Source organism: Toxorhynchites rutilus, chromosome 2 (assembly GCF_029784135.1).
Source record: "Toxorhynchites rutilus septentrionalis strain SRP chromosome 2, ASM2978413v1, whole genome shotgun sequence".
NCBI lineage: Eukaryota > Metazoa > Arthropoda > Insecta > Diptera > Culicidae > Toxorhynchites > Toxorhynchites rutilus.
This window is the reverse complement of record NC_073745.1, coordinates 109,919,548-109,944,709: the sequence shown is the minus strand read 5'-3', so window position 1 is coordinate 109,944,709 and position 25,162 is coordinate 109,919,548. Positions and strand designations below refer to the sequence as shown.

General features: G+C 40.1%; 1 protein-coding gene across 1 annotated transcript in view; it reads left to right on the top strand.

The window, feature by feature from the left end:
• The first annotated feature begins 16,959 nt into the window (after nt 1-16,959).
• Nucleotides 16,960-25,162, top strand: part of LOC129771602 (frizzled-2) — a 95,086-nt gene continuing 86,883 nt past the window's right edge. The window contains exon 1 of the mRNA XM_055775400.1: nt 16,960-18,175. The gene's annotated coding sequence lies outside the window, so the exon portion shown is untranslated. The remainder of the gene's footprint in view (nt 18,176-25,162) is intronic.

Sequence of the window (25,162 nt, the reverse complement as noted above, 5' to 3'; positions counted from 1 at the left end):
TTTGTTTAACACACAAATGGCGGCTCAAATGAACAATGAATCTGCATCGTGATCGCTGGCTTCATGTACCAATAATCGTTCTGTTAAACCTCATATGTCTTGGAAAATTTTAGGTTATTCCCGAATTCGTGCCGGTTATAACCATCTAACGGACTGTGAGAACTAGGCATGTAATCAACGCAATCTACAGTACAGCAACATGTTCACATGCTGAAATACACAAAAGATTTTTTTCAATAAACAAAACAACTAAAAACATTGAAAAAATTGGTGGCAATATAGTTGCCACCTGCCCGTCTAGCGGTAAACACTTGATGGTAAAAATGTTTTTCTTATATTTGAATTTTCGATGTTAGACTCAGCAGGTCCTAAACAGTTCATACGTATTGAAAACTTCAACAAATAGACTGTTTTTGCTCTTGCTGCTCTAAATTAGGAGTTGTTAACACGAAAATGACTACAAAATGAACAGTTTTTAATTTTTTCGCGCCCAAAAAACCAGGCACGTTGCTAGATATCAGAACTAGTTACCATAGTTAGGCTAGTAGTAATAATTTATTGTTAAAGAAATATTATTACTTTTTACGGAGTACACGTAAGTAGCGGTCAATCTTGCGATGAAAATGCAGAGCAGATTTCATTCCTTTTGGATTATATTGTATTTCCAGAAATATTTATTTTATTTGTCCACGTGGACATTATCTAAACCCCCTCCTCCCTCACCGTGGACAAGCGTGGACATTTTCGTACCCCCTACACCCAATATCTCTAGGTGGGACGAAAATCCGGGAAAATCATAAGATGTAACGTCTCCATGAACAAAGGAAAAGAAGAAGAACGAAGGGGAATTTTTGCCTTAAGTATAAACAGTGGATCACGCTGAGGCAAACTTTCATTCTTCGGGAGGAAATGGACTGAACATCATCGTTGCTGGGCGAGCTGAACGGCGAGGGATCGAATGCCTTTCTCAAGACAATGCGTAGGAGGAGTAATATTATGGATAAAGTAAAGTTTTCCAAGGGCCTCTTTGAAGATTAGAGACGAATGAACTGAAGATGTTTGGAGTCTCAAGCAAGGAAGGAAGGCAAACTTTCAGTATCGTTCGATGTATCTGGCATTACAATCATTGCATCAAACTGACGCCATTGCATTAAGGTTCTGAGCTACACAATTGTGTGGGGAATCATTAAGCTAGGCTATCATCAGCTCACCAAGAAAATAAATGTTCTGGAATTTTGTCAGTGATTTGGTTCCGCATGACGGTAGGAAAACTCTCTCCACAAAGGATGACAGCTAAGCCAATCTAGACTGGCAATATTAACAGAAAAGGCTTCTGTTGAGAGGAGCGCAAACGGAGATAAGTGTGTGTATAATTAGTTGCTTCAAGCCATCGATATATGGATATTTGTATGCATACGTGCGTGTAATGATGCATTGGCCCTGTAACGATGCAACAATCGCCTATTTTTTATGCTATGATTGACGATTGTTTGGTGTTGCAAATTATGCAGTCGTAGTGATAAATATAAACAAGGAGGGGAGATAGCGATATTTTTTTATGCTATGATTGACGATTGTTTGGTGTTGCAAGTTATGCAGTCGTAGTGATAAATATAAACAAGGAGGGGAGATAGCGGGAGGGAAATATTTACGCTTGGGTATTGGTAATGAATCTCTGCTGAGGCAAATATTCAGCCTTTTTCTCAGCAGTTAACATCGTTTGTATTCTGTCATCAATGCATTGAACTGACGCTATGGTGAAGCAGGTGTTAAGGTTGTGCAGCAAAAAAATTATTTGGGGAATACCAAATTATTCATTAAATTATATTCAGTTATTAATTTATTTGGGCTCGCGAGCCAGTCGCAAAACTGCTTTCAACTAGGATTGCATTTGCGCTAATCTTGATTATAATGAAGTTGTGCTACTCTTTTCGAGGTTGTTGAGATTAACGGATAGAGTTTGTTTCGTTTATTTAGTAATTTAGTAGTATTATCTCGAGCATGTATTGTTCAGCAAGCACAAGAATGAATCATCAAACAATTATCATCAAATGATTTTACAATAAAAAAAAACATTTCAGAGCGACCAAACTGGTAGAATGGTTATTTCAAAATTTTCGTAGTATTATAAAATAATATCCGCAGTTATAAACAAGCGGCTTGAATTAAACTACAGCGTAGTTCTACGTCAACAATGCGGTCGTGTCTTGGACACAACCTCCTATAATTTTTTTCTTTTTCTTAATTTGATCTTTTTCAGTCCATTCACCTCTAGTCTCGAAACAGGACAATTTAGAAAACTTATCCTAAACTATCAGCGTTTTTTACACGTTTCATGTTCATGGGTGCTATAAAAAGTAACGGTAGCCATTTAGGCGTAAGTGTATTCCTTTTGTATGCCTTTTTCAACGCAGCAAAATAGTTTTGCTTGTTTGTAACAGCTAGAACTTGGACTTGTCCGACCAAATAACGCGTTTCCAGAACTCCTGCGGCTGGTTGACAAAGACCCTCGCAAACTGAAGTGTTTTTTTTGTTTGTGTTGCTGATCATCGGTCGATTTTTGGCGAAGTAGCTCTTAAGTTCCCGTTCCACCAAGCATCGTCGAATGGTGCGATCGGATAGGTGCAGATCCAACCTTTCTTCAAAAACACATCAATACGCACGAAAAATTTACAAAACGGATACGAAAATTATGTTTTTTGTCAGATGTAAACAACCAGCTATCAAAACCGAAGGGTGCATCGATAAAGAAAACACGGTAAAACCAATTTATACAAGTGGATTTTTTTTATGTCATAACCTAAAAGTAACCATTTAGGAACAAAAGTATTTTTTTTTTTTGTTGCTCTAAAAATAAATCAACGATATTGAAATTGCAAAATGGTCTACTAATTACCTACTTTTACGTAGAATTGACTGCAATAACGAAAAGTTTGAAAAAACTTTCAATATTTGAACTCAAATGGGGGTGATTTTTTTTGCATCCATCAGTGTTATTAATAGCACAACAGCCCGGTGTTTCCCTTTTTGTAAGCAAAACTAGCATATGGATGAAATGAAGCCAGGACTCTGACCGTAAATCAATCTCCATCGCTGATGTCTGTTGCGTAAACGTTGTTATTCTATAACAACACAAAGATGATCAATTGAAAGCCCTGAGTCTTGAACTCACGATCGATCGCTTGGTAAGCGAACTCGAAGCCAATGTGGATATGAAGACCTCCAGAAACACTCAGAGTTAAGAAAAAGCAATTTGAATTTTCGATGATGCTCGAATTTTTTTTTTGCCTTCGCTCATTTTACGTCTGTATACGACGCCGCCAGCTGGGATTGAACCCAGGCGGCCGGATTGTGAGGCTGTTACGCTGTTTTGCCCATCTTTATTTCTATGTGTTAAAAGTCAGTCATCGCATATCTCAGGCAAGCGGAAAGCGCTTTTACAGGTGTCATAAATTAAATAAATCAAAAAAAGCAAATGCAATTAGACGGGCGTTTGTTACACTTTGCTGAGGTGTCTTATCGGAGTAAACCTCTTAGCCAACTTCGAGGAAGTCATAAATTCTTTCCCTGCTTTGCTACATTCACTATCCTAGGAATATTTAAAAAGGTCCTGCTGAAGGTCGGCCTCGCTTCCTCGTGTCCTTTTTCAACGAGAAAACATGCTTCCTCGTCGGGGGGAGAAAAACACGGACACCATTTAGAACCACCTCAATAGGATACCTGTGACTGTCTGCACCAGGAGAGAGGAACAAGCGCACCAGACATATAGAATAAGTGATACTTTGTGTTGCTGCTTCGTTTCTGCAGCATTGATTCTCTTTTCCCGTGTGCTGCTTATCGTGTTCCTCTTGGACTTCATTCAGCTTTTGCTTCTGGGCAGGCGGGATGGAAATCGTCTTATCTATCCTTTACATGCAAAAGTGACCATTTCATTCACACACCACCGCTTCGTTTGAGATCGCTGTCTAATAATTCTACGGTGGTTGGCAAACGTAGATCGGTCAAAGTTGGAATAAATCATACGTGAGCAGCCATGGCGACTTACTTTTAGTTACATTGAAAATGCTTCGATTATTTTACGACCCATTTTAAAATTGCCAAACTTGCATAGCAGGATACAGTCATTGAATGTTAGAATTACCCATAAGTATTTATATTCTAGCTGGTTTCCAAGAAATTAATGTGAACCGAGCGTGCCCCCTGCATTCCTCCGTTATTTATGAAAAACAACTATTTGTCGCCTAGCAATGCATCCTAACCGCTAAACGTGATCAACCTCACGCATGCGAATCGAAATGAGATAATCCAATTATCTAAATGTCATTCTTACCGCACTATTTCACCTCACTCATCTCCGGTGTGAAATGCCCGTGTTTCGCTTGCGTAACAAATTCCCTCCGCGAGCGTTACGTACTTCTTCTACTCACATATCCTGTGGTAAACAATCCAAAATCGAAACTCAATACTTGCTGCGTCCATTAACCCAGAACCGTAATGTGTAGCTCGCAATGTACATAAAGCAGACACTTTTCTCTACCTGTGGTGTAGGTTTGTGTGTACCTAAAACGGCATCTTCGGGCATCTCTCCCCCGCACTGCATCCTCTCTCACTTGTTCTTCCATTCACTTTGGTTTGCATTTGCACTCAAAGATGATGCACATGCTGCTGCGTGTACTCACCAATGCTAACCGAGCGGCCGCACGATGATGATGACGACGACGGCGGCTACTTCCGAAGCTATGCTCGCCAAGGATTTGCGCTCTCGTTCTCGGTGAGCTCGCTCTCGCACGAGAACCCTACATATTGCCATATTTTTAGATCTAGCGGAGAGCGACAAAACGGGAATTTAGTTTATTTTTGTTTCGGTTGAGTTTATGCGGCGCAGAAATGCCAGTCAACTTTATGGAACCAACCATCGGATTTTGTTTGTTGAAACTTGGATTTTTTAAAATTTATTAAGAGATTTCTCAAACTGATTATTTTTTGTTAATTTCGATTGAATTTTTGTTGAAAAAATACCTGATCTAATCCATACTTAAACAATCTTTTTTATCCAAACTGAACTGGCGAATTTTTTCTGAAACGTTAAGAAAATTTTAAATGAATTTAGTTGAAGTTGAAATCGAATAATTGACCTCCGAACGACAGTGTAAATTTCGAACATTCCAAACTTGGGGTAAAACAGAGCCATTCACACGAATAGGGCAAAACACATTTTTATTTCAATCCCTTTGAAGCAAAAAGATAATATTCGACGGAACATAAAAAACAACATACGACAGATAACCCCATACTTTCTTCTGCAAAGTTGTGGTCTCAGATGTCGGCGATACAAAACAAAATATAAAAAAGGCAAATTAATAGATGTACTGATGCTCCCATCACGATGCGTGTTGATGAAGCATATGAAGCAGAAGATCAGGGTCACGACTACCTTAGGTATCTCGGAATTGGATATCTAATTGTTTGGTTTGTACCCTCAATGCCCTGGAAAGCTGAGAGCGGACGTTCATGTGTTTAATCCCAGAACTTTTCGTTAATTGATCTTCAATCGAATGAACTTTTTAGTATACAGCTTATATAATCCAAAGTAAATAAATCAATAAATTCGCGATGACTGTCAACAAATACGTGAAAGCAATTAAATCTATCTATTACCTTTTATATTAGGCTGTCATAAAAGTCCTGCGGTATTTCCGCGAGGTGTTGTAAGCGCGTAGTTCTAGTTGTATTCATTGTATCGAGTCATACTATAGCTTGTTGGAAAGGTATTTTATAATATGGCGCTATAATATAGTCCTTTTTTTCCCAAAATATATTTTTTATTAAGGCACATGTGGCGTTAGCCTGACGGGGCCGGGAGTCCAATATTTTGACAATTTTTGTCTTACAACTATGTTAGTAATATGTAACCGATTACTCGCGGTTGGCTCGAGGTTAGTATTACAAGTGTTCTCATAATTGGTATGTTGCAGTCTTCGATGCTCTATACGTGTGCCCGACACGGGCTACTTCCTATTGGGATGCAGCTGACCATTAATCAGCAACGCTCCCTAGTCTGTATCCCATATCTAGCGTGGTGCGTCTTTCTCGACTCGAGGAATCCAGGATAGAATGGTCACTAGCCGGCGCAATCATCAGTTCGTGTAGAGTTGTCATGAGCGGTACAACCTTTGGCTCTTGTTGAATGATCAGTGGACTGCACAACCTTTGGCCCGTGCATCTGTAAAGAGTGTGTGTATGTATTGCCACGACTAAGTAAAAGTTTATCGATCGGATAGGAGGGATATGAAACGGGGACACAACGAAGGAAACATCATTAAACGTTGACATCGGCGTTTCTGAGGAACAGGTATAGATGAAGCAGAAGATCAGGATCCCGGCTACCTAAGATATCCCGGACGGGGATATCCGATTGTCTGCCTTTTGCTCTCAGTGCTCTAGAGAGCTGAGAGCGAGCAGCAAGGAACCGGATACACGACCAGACAACATGCTCGATGTCGTGGTAGCCATCGCCACAATCACAAAGATTGTTTGCTGCGAATATAGTCCTTGACAGTGCTTTGTTTGGTTAAGTCGTTCGTGAGTTATAGTGTCGCAAATATGGAGCAAAATAAAGAGAAAATCCGACATATTTTACAGTACTACTATGACAAAGGCAAAAATGCATTTCAAGCTGCCAATAAAATTTATGCAGTTTATGGACCCGATACAGTTTCCATTTCCACCGCACAACGATGGTTTCAACGTTTTCGTTCTGGTGTAGAGGTCGTCGAAGATGCGCCACGCTCCGGAAGGCCTGTCGTCGAAAATTGCGACAAAATCGCTGAATTAGCCGATTCACAAAGAAGCTCGATGTATGGGTGCCACACACGTTGACGCAAAAAAACATCTTTGACCGTATCGACGCATGTGAATCGCTGCTGAATCGCAACAAAATCGACCCGTTTCTGAAGCGGATGGTGACTGGCGATGAAAAGTGGGTCACTTACGACAACGTGAAGCGCAAACGGTCGTGGTCGAAGCCCGCTGAAGCGGCTCAGACGGTGGCCAAGCCTTCATTAACGGCCAGGAAGGTTCTGCTGTGTGTTTGGTGGGATTGTCAAGGAATAATCTATTATGAGCTGCTTCCCTATGGCCAAACGCTCAATTCGGACCTGTACTGCCAACAACTGGACCGCTTGAAGGTAGCACTCATGAAGAAGAGGCCATCTTTGATAAACAGAGGCCGCATTGTCTTCCATCAGGACAACGCCAGGCCACACACTTCTTTGGTGACGCGCCAGAAGCTCCGGGAGCTCGGATGGGAGGTTCTTTTGAATCCGCCGTATAGTCCGGACCTTGCACCAAGTGACTACCACCTGTTTTTGTCCATGGCGAACGAGCTAGGTAGTCAGAAGTTAGCCACAATAGAGACCTGTGAAAATTGGCTATCCGAGTTTTTTGCCGATAAGGAAGCGAGCTTCTATAACAGGGGTATTATGAAGTTGGCATCTCGTTAGGAATAAGTCATCGAACAAAACGGCGCATATTTGACTTAAAACAGATGATTGTAACTAATTTTATGAACAAATGAAAATTCAAAAAAAATACCGCAGGACTTTTTTGACAGCCTAATATGTTGTTTCCATGCTTAAAACATGTCAAAACACGCGTTATTCCACCAGAAAATCAATTTACACTTTCGAACAAATATCAATTTCGTTAGCGCAAACATCAAACGGACTAACAACGTTTATCATGATGTATTTGTAAAACATATGGGAATTCAATTTTCTGAATTTTCCGACGTTGCTTCAGAGTTTTCTGAAAATGTCCGATTTTATTCTTCGCTATATCGATCTACGGGAAGAGACGAATACAACAAAATAAAGATGGCTCAAAGCGGACCATTCCTTCCTTGGGTTTTGCGCTTAACAACACATTTGGCTTTCCATTTTTATTTATATAGATTTTGTTTTTATAGAGAAGATGTAGTAAAGTACTTCGGAATCTCCTTAGGAAGAAAATATTTTTATTATTTTCCTAAAGTACATTGCATGAACATGTTTAATGGTCGAACTTTTATATTTAATTTGCATACAATTTTTTAATAACGGGGAATAGACAAAAAGATCAAGATTTGTCAATATTCAAATAGTCACCACCCTTCGAAAATTGGACTTATTCAGATGCATCTTTTTTTTTTATTAAATTGTTTATTTTTACAGGCTCAGTTACATAAGTTTAAAGGAGCCAAACTCCTATCTGTATTGTTACAAGTATATATAATCATTTTTCATTAATTCTAGTGTTAATGAAGTAGAGAACCGATTACTCGCGGTTTGCTCGAGTTTAGAAGGGTAACATTTTTTTCAGGAATAGGAAGGGATATAAGGATATGTTGACAATGTTCACACTCACATTCGCACTCACATTCATCATACTCAATTCATAAGCCTATCTTATATCTAATATGTATTTACATTTCATCTTATTCTATTGTTAGTAAGAAGGGATTTAATTTCTCGCGAAGGAAAAGGAAAAGGAAAATATAAGGATAAAAGGACAATCACACACGAAAATCCATAACTTTTAAGAAGACGTATATTTGGGACATGTAATCAAGGTCTAACCGAGCCAACACATCTCTCACCGGCACATTGGGCTGTCTTCCTCTGGCCCGAAGAGAGTTTTCTAAATTCGATCTGGCAACAAGATACACCTCGCACGACCAAACAACGTGTTCTATGTCGTGGTAACCTTGGCCACAAGCACAGATATTGCCATCGGCAAGATTAAAACGAAAGAGTAGCGCGTCTAACGAACAGTGATTGGATATGAGTCGGGAGAAGGTGCGAATAAAGTCCAGACTTTTGAACCATGGTTTGAGGCTAACCTTAGGGATAATCGAGTGAAGCCACCGACCCAATTCATCTTCGTTCCACTTACGTTGCCATTTAACAATGGTATTTTTACGGACTAAAGAATAAAATTCATTGAAGGCGATTTGACGCTGATAAATATCGCCTTCAATTGCACCTACCTTTGCCAATGAGTCAGCCCTCTAATTACCCGGAATTGAGCAATGTGAGGGGACCCAGACAAAGGTAATGACATAACAGCGTCTGGTTAAAGCACTCAAAATTTCTCGTATTCTCTCAAGGAAGTACGGCGAGTGCTTTTCCGGCCTCACTGAACGGATAGCTTCGACAGAGCTAAGACTATCCGTTACAATGTAATAGTGTTCAACAGGTCGTGAGGCGACGCTGTCCAGCGACCAGTGTATTGCTGCCAATTCAGCAATATACACTGAGCAAGGATTCTGAAGACTGTGGGAGGTGCTAAAAAATTCGTTGAACACTCCAAATCCTGTGGACTCATTCATAGAGGACCCATCAGTAAAGTACATATTATCACAAATGACACGCCCATACTTTGCTTCGAAAATCGTAGGAACGATCCCCGATCGATGATAATCTGGAATTCCATGGATATCCTGCTTCATGGACAGATCAAAATGCACAGAGGAATTGATGTAGTCAGGAAAACAAACACGGTTGGGAATATACGAAGAAGGATCAACCTGCATGGAGATGAATTCATGATATGAAGTCATGAATCCAGAATGAAAATTTAGCCCGATCAGCTGCTCAAAATTTCCGATCACCAATGGGTTCATGACCTTACACCAGATGAAGAACCGAAGAGATAATAAATTGAAGCGATCTTTTAGTGGGAGTAGGCCTGCCAAAACCTCGAGACTCATGGTATGCGTTGAGGGCATACATCCCAACGCGATACGGAGACAAAGATACTGAATTCGCTCGAGTTTAATGAGGTGTGTTTTGGCAGCTGATTGAAAACAGAAACTGCCATACTCCATCACTGAGAGAATAGTTGTTCGATACAACATTATAAGATCTTCTGGATGGGCTCCCCACCAGGTGCCGGTAATTTTACGGAGAAAGTTTATTCTTTGTTGGCATTTTTTACTCAGATACCTAATATGGGCCCCCAAGTACATTTGGAGTCGAACCAGACCCCAAGATACTTGAATGACATAGCATGAGTGATTGGTTTACCCAAAAGTTGAAGCTTTGGTTATGCTGGTTTATGCTTCCTAGAAAAAACCACCATCTCTGTTTTCTCCGTGGAGAATTCGATCCCTAGCCCAATGGCCCAGGTTGAAAAATTGTTCAAAGTATCTTGTAAGGGTTCTTGCAGGTCGGATTCTTTTGATCCTACGACAGACACTACTCCATCATCTGCAAGTTGTCTTAAGCTGCAATTTTGTGTAAGGCAATTGTCAATGTCACTTACATAGAAGTTGTACAAAAGGGGGCTTAAACATGAGCCCTGAGGGAGGCCCATGTAAGAGACCCGACTTACTGCCGAATCTCCGTGAGAAAAATTCAAATGTTTCTCACAAAGCAAGTTATATAACATATTATTCAATAGAGGCGGTAGACCCCGAGAGTGTAATTTGTCTGACAAAACCTCTATTGAAACAGAATAAAATGCCCCCTTTATGTCCAAGAATACTGAAGCCATTTGTTTTTTCTCGGCGTAAGCCATTTGAATTTCTGAAGAAAGCAACGCAAGACAATCATACGTCCCCTTGCCCCTGCGGAACCCATATTGTGTATCTTAGAGTAGGCCATTCGTTTCAACCCATCGATCAAGGCGAAACAAGATCATTTTCTCCAACAATTTTCGTATACAAGACAGCATTGCTATTGGGCGGTACGAATTGAAGTCGGACGCGGGTTTTCCGGGTTTTTGAATAGCTATAATTCGCACTTGTCTCCAATCATCTGGAACAACATTATGCTCCAGAAACCGATTGAATAAATTCAACAAGCGATGTTTCGCCACATCAGGGAGGTGTTTCAACAAGTTGAACTTAATTCTATCTGTTCCTGGAGCCGAATTGTTACAAGAAAGGAGAGCAAGAGAGAATTCTACCATCGAAAACTCGGAATCAAGGTCGCACCTATCTTGTGGTATATCTCGAACAATTTTTTGCACAGGAACGGAATCGGAACAAACTTTCCGTGCAAATTTAAAAATCCATCGATGTGAATATTCTTCGCTTTCATTCGATGAAGAGCGATTTCTCATGTTTCGAGCCACTTTCCATAATTTTTTCATTGACGTTTCTCGTGACAAACCTCCCACGAAAGTTCGCCAATAAGCACGTTTTTTTCCTTTGATCAAGTTTTTAAATTGATTTTCAAGGTCCAAATACGTTTGAAAATTCTCAATGGTTCCACGTTTTCGAAAAGCTTTAAATGCGTTCGACTTATCCTGATAAAGCTTGGAACACTGGCCATCCCACCATGGATTGGGAGGCCTTCGACGAATAGTGGAGCCTGGGATGGGATTCGTTTGAGCGCGAACCGCGCTGTCATAGATCAAACGAGAAATGAAGTTATACTCCTCCAATGGAGGCAAACCATCTCTGGAATTGATGGCTAGAGCAATCGCGTCCGCATATTTTTTCCAGTCAATGTGTCTTGTGAGGTCATATGCCATGTTTATAGATTCAGAAGAATTCGACTCAATGGTGATGGAAATTTTGATTGGCAAGTGATCACTACCGTTGGGGTCCTGGATTACATTCCACTTGCATTCTAACGATAGTGAATTCGAGCAAAGCGAGAGGTCAAGAGCACTTGGGTTAGCAGGAGGTTTAGGTACACGTGTTGTTTCCCCAGTATTCAAAACGGTCATATTGAAGCTGTTACAAAGGTCATATATCAACGATGAACGATTGTCGTCGTACTGTTCCCCCCAGGCAGTTCCGTGAGAGTTGAAGTCTCCCAAGATCAATCGTGGCTCAGGAAGGAGTGAGCACATGTCAACAAGTTGCTTGCGGCTAACCGCAGCTCTCGGAGGCCAATACAAACTGACAATACAGAGGTCTTTGCCTCTGATGTTTGCATGACAAGCAACAGCTTCGATCCCTCCAATAGGTGGAAGTTCAATTCTAAAAAATGGGTGGCACTTATTAATCCCCAATAGTACCCCTCCGTATCTGTCATCGCGGTCCAAGCGTATTATATTAAAATCGTGGAAAGAGAGATCATTTTGAGAAGAGAGCCAGGTTTCGGACAGAGCAAAAACATCACAATTGAATTTATGAATTAGAAATTTGAAAGTATCCAATTTAGGGATAAGACTACGACAATTCCACTGTAAAACAGTGATATCTCCGACCTCTCTATTTAAATTAGACATCAAGAGAGATAATCATTGCAAGAAGGGGCCATGTTTGCATCAATTGCTGCAAAATTGTCTTTAACACTGGAAGCATTGAGATGACAATGGTTCTGATGGAGTCGGAAACATTAAAACACGTGAAGATTTGATCCACAAGGTCAGTCAACTTTATAAATCCCGATTGGGAAGTTGAACTAGACGGAAAAACAGGGACAGTTGGGGTTTTTGATGTCCCCTCGAGTGCTGGGCCGTTCAATGGTGAACCATTCCCACGGAAACCAGGAGGAACCTGATTTTGCTTGTCCGCTGCACTCGATTTTTTAGACATGCTAACAGGGGGTATAACCGGTGGGGCTTGTCCTTGAACTTTGGGAGTGGTCACATTTTTGCGCCGGGGATTCCCTTGGAAAATGAACGGTGTGCCCCCGTTAGCTGTGTCCGCTTCCATTTCGTCAACGGGCAACGTTGCGAAGACATTTTGAGTGTTGATTGATTGTTGTTGGGCAAGTGGAGAAGCGCCCTTTAATATATCCACAAAAGTACGTTTTGAGCGTTCCTTCAAAGAGCGCTTCTGTTTCTCCCAGCGACTCTTGTATGTTTCACAAGCTGAGAGCACGTGTGGGGATCCCCCGCAATATGGACACTTATGCTCATTCGCACTGCAGGATTCCCCCACATGTTGCTCTCCGCAAGTTGCACAGCGCTCCTTGTTGGCACAATAATCTGAAGTGTGACCAACTGACTTGCATTTGTTGCAAGTCATGGGCTTTGGCACGAAGAGTCGCACAGGCAGTCTCAATTTGTCCACCATGACGTAGTCAGGGAAGGCCGAACCAGCAAAAGTTACTCGAAACGAGTCTGACGGCGTGAATTTCGTTTTTCCCTCTTCTTGGGATACTTTACCTAGTTGGCGACTGTCCAAAATTTTAACGCCCACCAAAGGGAGTCTTTTGAATTTACCAACTCCTTCTTTTATCAATTGGCACGTCAGACCCGTTTCAGTTACCACCCCCGAGATTTCTACGTCATGGGAGGGCACGTAGACACGATACTCTAGGGTGAACCTCTCGTCGATCACAATTGCATTTGCGTGTTTCCGATCACTCACGACAACACGCAGTTTGTTCGGCCTAACCTTAGAGATTTCGACCACGGAGGAATAAAATCTTGCTAGATCTTTCGAAACCTGAATGACATTAATAGATTTTCCTTTAGGTTTGGGCCGGAAAAAAACAACCCATGGACCAGCTCCAGGTGCATCGTCTGGATAGACCTTGACACGAGGAGAGGAAACAACTGAGGGGGAGGACGAGGTCGATTGTTGAGCGGGAGCGGGATCAGTAGGACTGGGAGGCAAGTTCGGGAGTTGAACGGAAGCGGGAGATGGAGGGGGCGAAGAGGAAAAGTTTGCCAATTTTCTTGAGGGGGGCTTGTTGAGGTTAATTAACTCTTTCTCTGAAGAGACATCTTCTGAGGGGGGAACGCGTTTGAGCGACTTCCCAGCCCCCGTTGTAGCTAGTGAGGAGGAAACAGTAGTTTCAATCTCCATTTCAACTTGACCTTCTGCCATTACGGCAGATAAGAAATAATATAATTTTGAATTCTTCTATCTTCCTAAACCTAATATATATATATTATACCTAAATCGCACACCAATGCGAATGAAATGGAACGGTGTCCCAATCGAACCGCGTGGCAATCGCTCGGTACAGCTGCAACGGTAAATCGCACCACCACACGATGATGGAATCGATGACGATGATAAAGCACACACAGCGATGATACGGCACACGCACCGCGCCCGCGGTGGAGAACTTCTTCCTCACGCTGGTTGTGATTGCTGCTCTTCTCACTCGCGCAATAAAGAGAACCCCGTTAGGGCGAAATAACTTCACCAGCCACTGATAACGGTATAATCTCCACTATATGATAGACGCGAACAAATTTGCGACCGATGTCTTCGGACTGCGCGAGCTGAATGTTAACTCAACATTATTGTGAATGCAGATGCATCTGAACGAAGACCAAGATTATATTTATTTTTTTGACGTAGAACTACGTCTTTCATTAAGGGTGCCAAATCAGAAAACAGGTCACGTTTTCATGAAATAAAGTTAACGCTAAGAACTATTTTTGCCACGAACGGATTTTAGCGATTTACATACTAAACGAATCGGAAATTCCCTAAGATTTGTTTAATATGCTATACATTAGAATCCCCTGGTTTATAAATGGTTAAAATTCATGAAAACTTTAGGCGTTTCCACTTTTCCATACATTTGTTCTGCCCATTTATGTGCTTTCCCGAACAGAGCTGTCAATAACGGGCAACTTATCGACGACCAACGAAGGGGAAATCGTAGGATTTAAAGTCGCCTTGAACAAAGGAAAAGAAGAAGAATGAAGGGGAACACTTGCCTAGAGTATAAACAGTGGATCTCGCTGAGGCAAACTTTTTTAGAGGCGAATGAACTGCAAAGTTTAAAGCCTCTTAAAAACAAAGAAAAATTTTCCTACTGTAGGATTTATAGCGTATACCATGTATTTCTTTTTCAAGTCCCTCATACTATTTTGATGCACTCGGAATCAATGACTTTGGGAGATTCTGAGCGACTTTCTCTTTGTTTAGGTGGAATGAGACGAACGACCTCACGCGATTACTCCAAATTAAGGTATATTTCGTGAACCTTCCTGTTATAAAATCAACGAGCATTATAAAACAAATGAAATATGCTTCTGAAGGTAGAATTGTTTTGATGTTTTAATTCATTGATGATTAAAAAAAATTATAAGGAGCTATTCTATTTTTTGCGTTAGCGTTTAATCTGAAAAACCCTGTCCTTGGTTCGCTCTGGCTGCAAAGAGACCGCGCGTCTAGCAACTACATTTTTTTTTCATTTTATTAAAGATTATGAATCCGAAATAGACGAAGATTTTTGTTCACAGCATGAAAAGGAGTGTCATGTTATTGAGAATGACTTCAGGAGGCAATAATACTCTAGGTGCCATTTTTAACTGGGTTCATTTTGGCTGAACTTTTTTAAAATTTTATTCGATCATAATATTTTAGAACCAGAAAGAAAGTACACCCAAACGGGCATAACATTTCCCATGCAAAGCATTCAACATCTGATGAATTAAGTATCTCCTGTAAACCATGAATTCTTCATGAAGCTGGTTCCCAATGATCATAAAAATTGCTGATATTGATTATGGCCTGACCAGCCACGTTTGCCACGTCATAAGTTTTACTCAATCATTTTGAAATTATTATTGTAATAATGATTCAGACCGAAAAGGCATCCAACCACACTGAACTGAACCCCATATTCTTTGACTTTCATTCTGCCAAAGTGAACTGAGTGCATGCGTACCAAAACTGAAAGTCATTTCTATATTTATGTGTTATTTTACAGATTTTCCTAATCTCAGTACTTTGAAGTCATCCTGTTGGTATCACGTGAACGATAGAATAATAGATTCGATCAGTCGCGGTCAATTAGTGGGAGCCCAAACTTCAGATTGAAATATCTCAAAATAATGTTTTTGGCGCTTGGTTCGTTTTGGCAGAACCCCGACCTATATATCGTATAGGACCCCGGTCTGGAAGATCTAAAAAATCGAATTTTTGTTTTTTGCATTTTTGGGAGTCTTATGCCCTCAGAAATGTTGTCCTGAAAAGTTTTTTGGATATTTGATTTTGTTGGAAAGTTACAGCTTAAAGTATGAAGTTACTTCAAGGGACATAGTATTGCTGTACGAATTTTTAAATGCGTTTTTCTCGGAACCATGTTTTTTCAACTGGTGGTATCGATATCCTAGGATCTACTCGACCGATTTGGTTGAAATTTTTTATCCGCATTACATAGCCGTCATTTTTTCGATTTTTTATGAACTTTTTTCTTTATTTTTAACAAAAATATCCGCCATTTTGACAAGTTTTCGAATTTTCTAAAACCCCATAGGTAACGCTTTAGGTATTGTCCTAAGGTTTCAAATTATTCATTGGATTTTTTTCTACGCCACCCCGTTGCTTCAGAACCGATACCACTAGCAAGGTACCTATTTTCAAGACAGCATATACGCATCCAGCTGTTAACAGCGTAATAATCATTATTCGTGCACTCAAAAAATGGTAAATACATTTTCAAATATACCTCAAACAATTTCCAAAAAACCCGAACACTTCACTTTATTCTTAACATCCGAAAAAAAATCACGAAAATTAATTATTTTTCGACCTTCCAGACAGGGGTCCCCCTTAATATTCAGGAGCCTATTCCATCGAATAACTTTTAAAAATCCTTTCAATTCTAACGAAGAAAGGGTTGAAGAAACATTAACCAAATTGTGACTGACTCGACCACGTACTTTGATTTTGTAGAGAACGAAACAACGAGCACTGAAAATAAAATAAAACTCATAACTTCGTAGATAAATGTACTAAATTCCGCAAAATTGTCCTACGGATCTGTATATCCGTAAAATCAAAAAAAAAAAGCTGGATCTTCAAAAATATAATTAAAAACTGATTTTTCTGTAGAACTAGCATCTCTGATGCGGCCCTTTTTTGCGAGAGCTTCCATTATTATGATTCCTTCTCTCGCCTCACAACATACTCTCTCACCGCACGCGGAGTGCTGAACGCACTAGAACGAAGGAAAAGAGAGAGACACAATTAAAAAGCGTGAGCGGGAGAGCGCTCGTCCGAAAGTATTCCCTCACTGTTCGAAGAAACAGTTCGATGCTTACCGCTGTTGAGTTTAGTTGAGTTTTGATCGTTTTGCCGCGTGGATGTGAGTTTCTCGTGACTCGCTCGATTATTTCTACGGTGGTGATAGACATATTTGGTCACAGTGATATGGCGGATTAAAGGTGGCTATATTTTTTGGTTTGCGTGGAGAACAGTTCCAACGGAACAACAATGATTTGCTGGTGATATCCGATAAGAATGGAGATTTGTGCGGACGCATTGTAATGTGTGACGGTGAACCACTCCAACTGTGTGAATAAATTCAAAGCGAAGTGCGAGCACAAAGAAACCGAGAAACGAAGAAAAGTAATGTCGCTCTGATTCCGTGTGGTATGCGATATTGTGATTGATTCGAATGTGGAAGGAGTGACAATTGAAGGTTTGAATTACGTTAGCAGAATCGAGCCGGAATACAACTACCAACCGCTCCGTCGCTCCTCGCGCGTGGGGTAGGAGAGAAACAGTTCGCGTTAGCGTAACGCAGTGAATGTCAACAAAGATTGAAGAAAACAATATTCGGCTCAATAACGCTCTCTGTGTCAGTGTCACACACATTTTGTGCCGTAAAGTGCGTGCGTTGTGTATTGTGTTTTGTGCTTGCCTACTTGCCGAAGTACGCAAGCCCCTCATCATTGCTTGTGAGGAGGGCTGTGTTTGTGTCTAATACAGTACAGGCAGGGAGAAACGGGTAGCAGAAATTTCAACCTTGCCCCGAATATTCCGATTTTATTACCCACCGCCCGTCTTGTTACGGTGCGGTTCGACGGTGTGTTCACGAAATATGTTGCTCTGATTGGTGCTATTAGCAGGAAAGCGATAGTATGTAAAACAAATGTGATACCGATCCGATCAGTGACGATAGGATTACGACGGCAGTGATTGGGCACGCTCGGGATTCATTAGAATCGATATCGAGAACACAAGCGTCAAGAACCGCCAGTGACGCAAACAACCCTACGAGCAATAAAACAACAGTTGTGTGCATATATACTTAAAACGTGCGTTCGCAATACGGAACAGACGCAAACGCGCGGGGTGACAAGTTTTGTGTGTGCTATTCAACTGTGACCAGTTACCACCAGGATAACAGAAAATCACCGAGGAGAAGGACGAGGAAAAGCGGGCAGCGGGGTGGCCCTGGTTCACACCGTGGAAACTTATCCGAGGAGCAGTATAAGTTCCTACTTGAGGCAGTCATCGGACTTCGTACTATTTGAGGTAATCGGCGGATTGAGACCTAAGGGAAGGGAGTTTGGATTAAATCGATTTATTGATGGGGAAAAGTGGCCAACCGAAAAGGTACTTGAGCGCTGCTCTGGGTGCCATAAACTTTTCACATATCGGTAGCAATTGCGCGGATGATGCACACTCGGATGAATGTTTACTTGTTTTGTTCGCTGCCGGTTCCCTCTCTCTGTGTGTGGTTTTTTGTGGATAATTGTCCCAGAGGCTTCCCCGCCAATAGCGATTTATCAGTGCACTGTCGTCTGTTATCTGTCGACATCGTATCTGTTATCGGCACGGTATCGAACAATGGATTTGCGCTCCAACGGTAGCTTTTGATTGGGAATGTGAATTGTGTTCGAAGCGATAAGATCTTGTTTTAGGGAAACTTTGCTCGTCTGGACATAGCCCCAACGGTCAGACAAAAGCAACACCTTGGATACCTGTGATGTTCACACATTGTCCTCAATCTTCATTGATCGCAAGTTTTGTTGCAAATGTTCATTCCGATTCGGTTCTATCTTCCCGCGTCAATGAAGAAATCTACTGCCGGTAGTCAGCTTTCAACACTGTGACTGAAGACGTTTGGGCATGCCCTCCACCAAATTCTTCAGATTCTGTTCGTGAATATGTTTTCAGGCTCTCGATGATGCTGTGAAGTACGTGTCCTTGTTCGTTACGCCAGTTTTGTCCACCTTTTTGTCCAGAATAGCCAAAAGCTATTGAAAAAGGGTTCAAATACGGTCTTTAAGTGTACCATTTCAGAACTTTCATCGGCTTAGACTTGAAAAAGCCATCGTTTTTTGGCAGTAAATTTAGAATCGTTTTCCTATTGGAAAATGAAGTCTGCCTACATCGGTTTTTTGCAACGGATTTATCGATTTTTTCATTGATGGTGTCAATATAGGCGTCAGCTGTTATTATGCGGTTTATTTGAACCAAGTTTGCTACTCCGGCCCAGGTAAAGAAGCTTCAGACCATGATGTTTCCACCACCGTAGGTTGTAGATGACGATCTTGTAGCGCTTCACCTGATTTTCTTCAAACTCTTACTCGTCGTTTTTGATTGAAAATCTGGAACTTCTATTCGTCAGTCCACAAAATACGTTTCCAAAAAGATCCCGGAACTGGTACATGGTAGTTTTCAAGCGAACACGCGAACACACCTCCTCTACACGTTCTGTCTGCCACAGATCCAAGCTTCTGGTACTTTCCTAAATTTCCTGTACAGCACCACGATCGATACTATATTTTGCAGCAATTTTCCGTTGTCTTTACAGTCTTTTACCGCCAAGTTTCGGATGGGAATTTAAATTTGTTTACCAGCCATAATTTTATCAAGTTCCAACACTTTCTTCAACGATAAGTAACTGAAGCACAGCTTAAATCGAACATAAATGGCTCGTGTAAATAGGGTCGACATAACGCAACACCAATAACAAGGGGTGCGTCATTGTTTTGTTACAAGATATTGTGAAATTTTCCAGTGAATTTTCTTCCATGTCATACCTGTTTTAACCAGAAAATACCAAATTTGCACAGAACTTGAAAAAATGCCAGCCAGACAGACTACAAAATAGTTTGTCTTGTCGTCGGAAAGATATGAAGTTTGGAGTTTCCCTGAAGAAACACGATCCCTATCACATTAAGTAATTCTGGAAGTGTATGCTGGATCTCTGTTTTTAATTTGTCCGGTTGCGAGCAGTACTCGTGGTACTCGACTGATTGCTTGGTAAAAGCTCATAAAGCAGAAATCCTTTCCAATCCCATCACACCCAGAATATGCCTTTTCGGGAGAAGATCGGCTTTGGGGATTAGCTTACTGTTAATGGCTGTTCATTTCGCTTATCCCGAATTTCTGTTATTCAATATCATGTATTTTCATCACCTGTCACGATTTGCTTCAGAACGGCATTTTCATTGCGATTATGAAGTGAGTCGATGTTATTAGATGTTAATTGAAGCATTCAAAAACATCAAGTAATTATATGCATTCAAAATATAACCATTTGAAACTGCCTTCAGGCATGTCAGTCTGATAAAGTATCTTTCTTTCACGCCAACTTTCAACTAGTAAACATCGACACAGTTCGATAATGCGAATCGTTTAGAAATCAATAGATAGTAGACAATACGCAGAAATATAAGGCAAAAACAAGAAAGAGTAAAAGTATACAAGACAAGAAAGATTTTTATGTAAGTTATTATGAATGTAAAAAATATAAAAATCGGAAAGAATAAGCATTATTTTAAGAAAAATCAGGCAAAATGGAGTGATCAGGGAACGTGCCAAAAAGTCTGGGAATTCCTAAAAAATTAGCAAGGTTACCATCACTGGTTGTAACCAATTTTATGTAATGAAAATTCAAAAAAAATAATCAAATTTTAACAATTTATATCTCTATTTCGGTGAGTCCGACAGGGCACTACTACGCTCCATATATTGTTAAATTAGAATAGCTTTCTAATAATACTATATATGAGAGAGTATTTGAGATAAGAAGATAAAAGATAAAAGTATGTTCATATAATGAATTCAATTCTTGAGTTTTTTTCAGCAGTTACTTCATTTAATAATTTCATAAGCTTTGTCGAACACTATATTTGAATCAGACAGTTGTTTTCGAGTTTCCATAGGCTCATTAGCATTTCAGCTGTAACAGAGCTAGGTTTAATCGTGTACGTGTTACATGTTTATGATTTCTATAAATTGTAAATTACACATTAGCCATCTTTAGGCGTAAGAGTATTCCTTCTTTTCTTCCATTGTTGAGCAGACCGGACTGCGGAGACACTTGATATGATCATTGTTGTGTATTTAACAGCTCACGGTCGTTCGCTCAGTAAGCGAACGCGCAACCAATGTGGTTACGAAGACCCCCTAGATTGATTAAATGATAATGCAATTGCAATTTTGTCTAGCAGCCCCCTCATGTATAATGTTTGAAAAAAAAATCGAGTGGATCTAAATCGGCTGTTTTCGGCTAGTTTACGATGGAATTGCTTAAATTTATCTACGCAAATTATTCTTTCGCTTCGATTGTTAGTTTAGAAGTAATCGTTCAAATAATAATAGTTTTGTTTGCGGTCAATAGCCTATCAATCGATTTATCGAACGATCGCTTCTACCGAGGCGTTGAATGCTATTGCTCGAAATGAATCAGAACGAGCATTTGAATCGTTCATAAATTTGTACATTAACACTACACAGACCGCGAGGTTCCAATATCCCTAAAATAGGGAATCTGTTATCAAATTGTACTGCTTTCTAAATGCGTACAAGATTGTGATCAACTACTGTTTATAAATATGCACAGGGTGGTCAACAAATATATGCTTTTGCTTTAAAAAAAAACAGAAGAAGGATTAATCATACATTATTTTCTGAAAAAGTTGATAATAACTGACGCCCTCAGTGAGTACGGCACTTAAAGCCGACTCCTAGGTTTGGAAATTGTTCAAATGTTGATCGTGAGAGAGATCTGGATTCTTTGGGTCATGCGGCTTAATCATTCTGTAATTTAATGAAAATTCCAAAGAATATTCGTAAAATTTAACTAAAATAACGGGGAAGAAAATTTGTGTCCAGTTTGACTGAATTTTTGAAGCAAATATTTTAAATATTTTTTGCATCGAATCCAAAAGACTATAATATATCTCGTTTTTAATCATTTAGATCGTTTCAAAGTAAATGAATAAATGATAAAAATATAAAAATGAAAAATCGTTTACGCTATTATGATACATTTAAGATTGTGAATAGCATTCGGAAGGTCTCTCTGAAGCATCCGACAGTAGTCAGTCATCATTGTAATGCTCTATCTTACCCGGTATCTTCTTTCCATCAATACTAATGGAATTGTTCATCTTGCTCTTTGCTCACAGCTTCCAGATTAGTAAGAAAGTTTAGAGTGGGTCTGGAGGAAATTAAATTTGAAAGTCATCAGGCAATCTAAGCCTTGGAAAGCTTTCAGATCATCGGAATCTTCTTTTCTTTCGAAGTTCTATTTTTGGCACTGCACATTTTAGATGCACTGATGTTAATCAATTGCTAATTTGATAGTTGATAGTTAAGTGTAGCCCCGCTGTAGCAAAATAAACAATGCGTCCAGATATTAAATGATTCGAACTTTACTCAGTGTCTTATTTCCCCACGGAGATTAGTAACGACTTGGTGGGAATTTGTAGAGATAACTCCTTGCCGCGATCACCTCTAATCCCATTGGTAGATTCCCCAAAACGAGGTCAAAACAACCACTTGTTTTGGTTCACACACCGATCCAATCCAGCAGTTCTCCGAAAGAGTTCTCTCTCTTTTTAATCAGCCATGCTATCCGGCATCCCGTTGTTTGCAAATTTTTCACCGAGCGCGTCTGTGTTTATTTGATAAACACTGCCCCCCTAAACAGTAAATTACGAAAAAATACTTCGCATAGCGGTCACTGAATCTTCGCGCTCCTCTGCCCCATCGGTTTCATTACTCCGTGTGTCTTAGGGAAGCGGCTCGGCGCGCACATGAAGACCCCCGTGGGTACAACAAAATTTTCTCTCGGCTCGAGAAAAAAACAAAGATTTACGAGCTGCTTTCAAGAGAAGCAGAGCGCATTACGCGTCTATTTATACATTTTTGATTCACGCCGCATCATGCGGCCTCAGATGCGCGGAGGGTGTGGGATGGATGGATACGAAAACAATGTGCTGTTTCTCATTTCCCATCGGCTGATCCCACCCACCAGCGAAACGGGCGGCGCCCGATGTAGGATGCAATTTTTCGTCTGCTTGAATTTTAAACCCCCCAAAAAAGAGACTCTAGGTCATCCGAGTCATAATCGGTGACTTTGTCATATGTCAGCTCAATGCCACACACACATACACTCATCGGTCGAAACGCAATTCCATTTTTTGCGGCGCGGTCGATCGGATCGCAGATTCTTATGTTTTTTTTCGGTGGGAAAACGATGATCCCACTTGAAAGTCAACGCGTAGGCACATTCCGATGATGCTATCGCGCCGATGAACATATGTTCGAATGTTACCCCCATTACTCCGACGATATGAAACGCGAATTTGCATAATTAATTATTCATAACAATGGGAACCACTCCGCTCATTAGGATTTTCACGGTTTGTTGGTTGGGTGAGCTGACTGCCTCGCCGGCGGCGACGAGCGCAGTGCATTTCATGCTGCCGCGAACAGAGATGCCAGCTTTTTTTGACGTGAGATCACGTCTTTCGGGATCATTTTTGGGGAAACAAATTGAAAAACGAAGATCGATCGCCAATTGTCCAATTTCAAACGTAATATGCTCAGTCGAATTCTTAAATATATTTTGAAAACCATATATAAACAATTTTCTTAACTCTACGGTTAGTAAGGTGGAAAACCGATTACTCGCGGTGGACTCGAGTTTAGAAGGGTGACATATTTTTTCAGGAAAAGAATGGGATATAGGGAAATTGTTGCAAGGTCATAACAACTTTTGACATTGAATAAAATAATATATGTTATGAAACTGACTATCCAACAATTGAAAAATCTCAACCGTTACCCAAACGAAAATACCGCGTTCTGATAGGTCAGAATCGAAAATGAAAGCTTCCTCTTGTACTCACAATTATTGCTCAGTCGTTTCCTGATAGATTTACGAGAGTTTTGCATCAATCGATTTGTGGACTCCATAACAATTCATCACAGTGAAAATTAATAAAATAATATATTTTATAAAACTTACTATCAAACAATATAAAAATCTCAAACTATGGAAATCATGCGTTCTGATTGGGCGATTCGCAATAGTAATCAAAACCAAGGTGCCTGGGGAAATCGGCATTGCAGATATATGCCAGTTGGGGTCATTTTTGTATTGCAAATGAGGTGAGCGACACGATTAATTCCAGCAAATAAAATATAAATTTGGAGCTTTGGTTGCTTCGCGAAATTTCATATCAATGACTGATTACGCATTGTGAAACGTTTAGCACAAGTGTAAGTATAAAATTGTATATGGTAGCAGTTGTGTTCAATGTGTTTCCACGTTCTGATCGTTCGATTAAAGTTGTCTTTTTTGTTATATTCATCTTCACCTAAGAAAAGTTCATGCAAATTGTAAATGCAAATACATGCGACATTGAAAAAGTGAAGGAATATTCGAAAAAATGATTTCCCGTATTGTATTAGGTCCAATTGAAATTCGCCTTGAGGCATATAGCATCGTGTTCCGTTTGTTTTGAAGCAAAAATGACAATGGGTTGAATAAAGACACTCAGAAAGTAAAAATTATGAAAGAAAATAACTTTTTCCATTTCAAATATGTGTTCTATCTCGGCTGATCAAAAAGTTTGAGTTTAAAATGGTTTTTTATGAATACTTTCGAACGTTTCTAACTAAGCTAACGACCGCGAGTGTAAATCCACAACTATTCAATGATCAGTCATCTAATTGGACATTTTCAAGGCGAATCAACTTTGTAGTTTAACCCTTTGCATTGTTCAATTATGTAACACTTTTCCCAAACGAAATTTAATGTCTAGTGAACCTGTTCACGTATTAATACGGAGCTCCTATGAATATTAGATAACGGTATTCGGTATCAACCAAAGATTAGTAGCGTAGGAAGATAAGAGTATAGTCGCAATGCAGGGAAAATTCGTGAATTAAAAAGTTTGATTTCTATATAACACTAGCTGACCCGGCAAACTTCGTCCCGCCCAAAATTTATTTTTCGTTATCACATCCATGTTTCCTTACTAAGCGCTGTTCATGGGTCCAATCGCAGAATTGTTCATTGATTGAAGAAAAATACCTTTAAAATTACCTTTTACTATAAATTTCCTAGTACTTCTACCAAAACTCGTCATTATAATATCCGATTATCTCAGACACAATTCTCGTTCAAGTTCACCCCTAAATCAGACAATTCCTCTCTCGAGTTTTGCTCTCATCAACACATTCGGCAATCCATTCATATTTATATAGATAGAA